Genomic DNA, 6,000 nt, shown 5'->3' with positions numbered 1-6,000 from the left:
AGTGTTAAAGAGAGTTAAAGAGTGTTAAAGAGTGTTAAAGAGTGTTAAAGAGAGTTAAAGAGAGTTAAAGAGAGTTAAAGAGAGTTAAAGAGTGTTAAAGAGAGTTAAAGAGAGTTAAAGAGAGTTAAAGAGTGTTAAAGAGAGTTAAAGAGTGTTAAAGAGTGTTAAAGAGTGTTAAAGAGAGTTAAAGAGAGTTAAAGAGAGTTAAAGAGTGTTAAAGAGTGTTAAAGAGAGTTAAAGAGTGTTAAAGAGAGTTAAAGAGTATTAAAGAGAGTTAAAGAGCGTTAAAGAGAGTTAAAGAGTGTTAAAGAGAGTTAAAGAGAGTTAAAGAGAGTTAAAGAGTGTTAAAGAGTGTTAAAGAGTGTTAAAGAGTGTTAAAGAGAGTTAAAGAGTGTTAAAGAGTGTTAAAGAGTGTTAAAGAGAGTTAAAGAGAGTTAAAGAGAGTTAAAGAGAGTTAAAGAGTGTTAAAGAGTGTTAAAGAGTGTTAAAGAGTGTTAAAGAGAGTTAAAGAGTGTTAAAGAGTGTTAAAGAGTGTTAAAGAGAGTTAAAGAGTGTTAAAGAGAGTTAAAGAGAGTTAAAGAGTGTTAAAGAGAGTTAAAGAGAGTTAAAGAGAGTTAAAGAGAGTTAAAGAGTGTTAAAGAGAGTTAAAGAGAGTTAAAGAGAGTTAAAGAGAGTTAAAGAGTGTTAAAGAGAGTTAAAGAGAGTTAAAGAGAGTTAAAGAGAGTTAAAGAGTGTTAAAGAGAGTTAAAGAGTGTTAAAGAGAGTTAAAGAGAGTTAAAGAGAGTTAAAGAGTGTTAAAGAGTGTTAAAGAGTGTTAAAGAGTGTTAAAGAGAGTTAAAGAGAGTTAAAGAGAGTTAAAGAGAGTTAAAGAGAGTTAAAGAGTGTTAAAGAGAGTTAAAGAGAGTTAAAGAGAGTTAAAGAGTGTTAAAGAGAGTTAAAGAGAGTTAAAGAGAGTTAAAGAGAGTTAAAGAGTGTTAAAGAGAGTTAAAGAGAGTTAAAGAGAGTTAAAGAGAGTTAAAGAGTGTTAAAGAGTGTTAAAGAGTGTTAAAGAGAGTTAAAGAGTGTTAAAGAGAGTTAAAGAGAGTTAAAGAGTGTTAAAGAGAGTTAAAGAGAGTTAAAGAGAGTTAAAGAGAGTTAAAGAGTGTTAAAGAGAGTTAAAGAGTGTTAAAGAGAGTTAAAGAGAGTTAAAGAGTGTTAAAGAGAGTTAAAGAGTGTTAAAGAGAGTTAAAGAGAGTTAAAGAGAGTTAAAGAGAGTTAAAGAGTGTTAAAGAGTGTTAAAGAGTGTTAAAGAGTGTTAAAGAGAGTTAAAGAGAGTTAAAGAGAGTTAAAGAGAGTTAAAGAGTGTTAAAGAGAGTTAAAGAGTGTTAAAGAGAGTTAAAGAGAGTTAAAGAGAGTTAAAGAGTGTTAAAGAGTGTTAAAGAGTGTTAAAGAGTGTTAAAGAGAGTTAAAGAGAGTTAAAGAGAGTTAAAGAGAGTTAAAGAGAGTTAAAGAGTGTTAAAGAGAGTTAAAGAGTGTTAAAGAGTGTTAAAGAGTGTTAAAGAGAGTTAAAGAGAGTTAAAGAGAGTTAAAGAGTGTTAAAGAGAGTTAAAGAGAGTTAAAGAGAGTTAGAACTAAATCAAAATAGTGACCCTTCGTCACGGCGCTGTGGACCAATCAGAGCGCAGAGGGCGGCCTATATAAACCCTGCTCCCGCCGCGCGGCCGCAGAAGCTCCGCCCTCCCCGGAGCCTCCAGACCTCCAGGACAAGACCGACTCACCGCGCGCACCGCAGCCGAGAAACAGCGCCCGAGAGCGGGCACGTCCCCGGAGCGAGCCGCGGCAGAAGAGTTAAAACACGAGTTTTTACGTGATATTTGAAGCTGACCCTCGGCGGTAAAACGTAAGTCAAGTCACCACGACGCGTAACTTCATTTTGTGTGATTCCCAGGCGCGTTTTTGTTTTTATCCAAAGTTTGAACGTTTCCGTTTGAACCGTTAAATACTTTGTTAAACTTAATTCCTGACGCGTTTTGACTGAAGTGTGATGGTGTTGAATGTAGTTCAATGCACGACGTTTTAAAGTGTTTTAAGTGTTTAAAGTGTTTAAATGTTACAGAAACGTGTTTGGAGAAGCGTCGCGTTCAGCAGCGGTCAGCTGGCGCCCCCTGTTGGTCAGACAAGGAGTAGCAGCTGTATCTTTGCCGGACTATTTTATTTTTTTAATGAAACTTGTTTAATGCTTTTCTAAATGAACTTTCCTGAATGTGATTGTAATGAAATGGCTTAACAAAAGCCTTAGATGTTTGGATTTCCATTTACATTCAGGCCAGTTTCTGACTGACAGATGATTGGGATTCTCATAGTCGTGACTTCAGGTGAGTTCTAACACAAATATGATTTCATTGAGAAACTGAAAAAATAACTTTGTAAGATGATACTTTTCGGGGCCATACAGAGCTCCTGAATAAAAGCTGTGAAGGCAAACTTCATGAACACAATAGGCATTGTACATAAACCGTACGGTAATCAGAATCAAACTTCATTGGACTAATAATTGTGACTTGTTTTTAGTAATTTGTTTAAATTCGTCCTTAAATTTAAATGTGTGTTCAAGTGGGAAAGGCAAATTAATTCATTATTCATTTTTAATATTGCTGAATTTTGAGAAAGAATAAAACGTAGTTTTAATCTATCTTTAAAGTGCTTTAAAGGTGCTTTATGTAACCTTTTTGGAGGAGGGTCTCACTTGAACGTTGACCCATCTCCATGGAAACGAGCCAGGCTGAGAAATAGATTTTCAAAGTTAGGGGGCCCCCCTGGCCCCTATCTAAAAAAGTTAGGGGTCCCCCAGCAATTTCAGGGGCCCACCTGTGTTGTTTTAAACCTGGTTATTAGCATGTAAAACAATTTAAATACTTTTATCTGTTATTTGATCTGAAGAGCACAAATAGTGAATCATATAAACCAGAGATCATGATCTTTAAAACAGTTTCATTCAATATAATGATGTTTCTTACAAAATTAATACTGTTTACAGCATTTACATGGTGCCTGTCCTCCGCGTGACTCCACCCACATGATCTCTGTGGGTGGAGTCTGTGTCCTCCGCGTGACTCCACCCACATGATCTCTGTGGGTGGAGTCTGTGTCCTCCGCGTGACTCCACCCACATGATCTCTGTGGGTGGAGTCTGTGTCCTCCGCGTGACTCCACCCACATGATCTCTGTGGGTGGAGTCTGTGTCCTCCGCGTGACTCCACCCACATGATCTCTGTGGGTGGAGTCTGTGTCCTCCGCGTGACTCCACCCACATGATCTCTGTGGGTGGAGTCTGTGTCCTCCGCGTGACTCCACCCACATGGTCTGTGTCCTCCGCGTGACTCCACCCACATGATCTCTGTGGGTGGAGTCTGTGTCCTCCGCGTGACTCCACCCACATGATCTCTGTGGGTGGAGTCTGTGTCCTCCGCGTGACTCCACCCACATGATCTCTGTGGGTGGAGTCTGTGGGTGGAGTCTGTGTCCTCCCCGCGACTCCACCCACATGATCTCTGTGGGTGGAGTCTGTGTCCTCCGCGCGACTCCACCCACATGATCTCTGTGGGTGGAGTCTGTGTCCTCCGCGCGACTCCACCCACATGATCTCTGTGGGTGGAGTCTGTGTCCTCCGCGCGACTCCACCCACATGATCTCTGTGGGTGGAGTCTGTGTCCTCCGCGCGACTCCACCCACATGATCTCTGTGGGTGGAGTCTGTGTCCTCCGCGCGACTCCACCCACATGATCTCTGTGGGTGGAGTCTGTGTCCTCCGCGTGACTCCACCCACATGGTCTGTGTCCTCCGCGTGACTCCACCCACATGATCTCTGTGGGTGGAGTCTGTGTCCTCCGCGCGACTCCACCCACATGATCTCTGTGGGTGGAGTCTGTGTCCTCCCCGCGACTCAGTGAGATTGAATACTTGTCTGTCACGTGGAGAGCATGCATTCCGAGGGACCGCGGGCAGAGCATGCAGAGGGACCGCGGGCAGAGCATGCAGAGGGACCGCGGGCAGAGCATGCAGAGGGACCGCGGGCAGAGCATGCAGAGGGACTGCGGGCAGAGCATGCAGAGGTCAGTGACCGTCCGTCCACACGCTGACCTCTCCGTGCCTCTCTCCTTTATTTACTGCTGTTCAAAGTTGACGTCACATGTTTGAACTCCACATATGTTTATGAGTCAGAGTGTTCTCTTCAGTAAAGTCAGACTTCAGAGTTTCACAAGTCTTTTTAAACCGGAACATCTGTTTCCTGTCTCAGTCTAAACACATCGTGACTTAACGGTCAGGCTGCTGGGCCTGTACTGACTATCTTTACTGCAATAATTAGTACAAAAACACCTATATGAGGTTATATACTTTCATGGTTGTATATCGATACTAAGGCCCAAAGTCACTGGGACGGGCTCCAGGCTCTCGCGGCCCCCAACGGGAACAAGCAGGAGAAAATTATAAGTGTTTTTTTTTTTTAATCATTAATGATACTTTATTCATAAATATTCTCCAATCTTTTTTATTTTTCTTATTTTTTGAATGAAATACATAATCAAACGTGAACAAAAGTAGCACAAACAATCAAAGAAACAAAATCATGGAACATTTTAAATTAATTCAAATCAAAGCCCACTGGACCAAAGTCTGCCAAATTTGTCCATTTCCAAGATAAGATAAGATATTCCTTTATTGTCCCACATGGGGAAATTTCATTGGTGCAACGCAGGTAGATCCAGAGGTAGATACAGAAGAACAGATCACTTATAGGAAGTCTGAAAAACACTTTCAGTAGAAGATCTCCTATAAATAAATAAATAATAAAATAAATAAAAACTCCCATAGACAAATAAATAAATACATAAATACCATTGCATGTGATCACGACAGTAATTGCACATGAATATGTGTCACGACAGCACATAGATTGCACATGAATTTCACAGTAATTGCACATGAATTCCAACAGCAATTGCACATATGACAGAATTGCACATCAGTATTAGGTTAGGTCAGTATTGCAAGTGTTCAGTACTAACAGTTTTTGTTATAAAGTCTGACAGCAGCAGGAAGGAAAGACCTACGGAACCTTTCCTTCGCACATCGAGGGTGGATCAGTCTCTCACTGAAGCTGCTCTCCAGAGCGGAGAGAGTGTCCTGCAGGGGGTGACACTCATGGTCCAGCATAGATGTGAATCTAGCCAGGACCCTCCTGTCCCCCACCTCCTGCACCGAGTCCAGAGCACAGCCCAGGACGGAGCTGGACTTCTTGATGACTCTGTCCAGCCTCTTCCTCTCCCTCTCTGTGATGCTGCTGCTCCAGCAGGCCACACCATACAGGAGGGCCGATGCCACCACAGAGTCGTAGAAGGTCTTCAGGAGTGGCCCTGTCACTCCAAAAGACCTGAGTCTCCTCAGGAGGTAGAGCCGACTCTGGCTCTTCCTGTACAGTGCGTCTGTGTTATGAGTCCAGTCCAGTTTGTGGTTCAGATGAACACCCAGGTACTTGTATGAGTCCACTCTCTCAATGTCCCGTCCCTGGATGTTCACTGGTGAGGGGGCAGTGGGGTGGCGTCTGCGGAAATCCACCACCATCTCCTTGGTCTTCCCCGCGTTGATGAGGAGGTGGTTCCGCTGACACCAGTCCACAAAGTCCTGCTCCAGTCCTCTGTCCTCCGCGTCATCGTCGTCCGTGATGAGTCCGATGATGGCAGAGTCGTCAGAACTTCTGCAGGACACAGCTGTCCGTGTCATGTCTGAAGTCTGCAGTGTAAAGGGTGAAGAGAAAGGGCGCGAGGACGGTGCCCTGGGGCGCCGCCACACTGCAGGTCCGAGTGTCAGACACACAGTTCCGGGCTCTCACAAACTGGGGTCGGTCTGCGAGGTAGTCCAGGATCCACTCTGCCAGGTCATACTCCACACCAGCCGTCTCCAGCTTGTCCCTCAGGAGCTGATGGTGTTGAAGACGCTGGAAAGATCGAAGAACAGGATCCT

The sequence above is a fragment of the Eucyclogobius newberryi genome, unplaced genomic scaffold (assembly GCF_026437365.1).
Source record: "Eucyclogobius newberryi isolate DKJ021-1_F unplaced genomic scaffold, fEucNew1.0.hap1 SCAF_2, whole genome shotgun sequence".
NCBI classification, from domain to species: Eukaryota; Metazoa; Chordata; class Actinopteri; order Gobiiformes; family Gobiidae; genus Eucyclogobius; species Eucyclogobius newberryi.
This window is presented reverse-complemented; position numbering follows the sequence as displayed.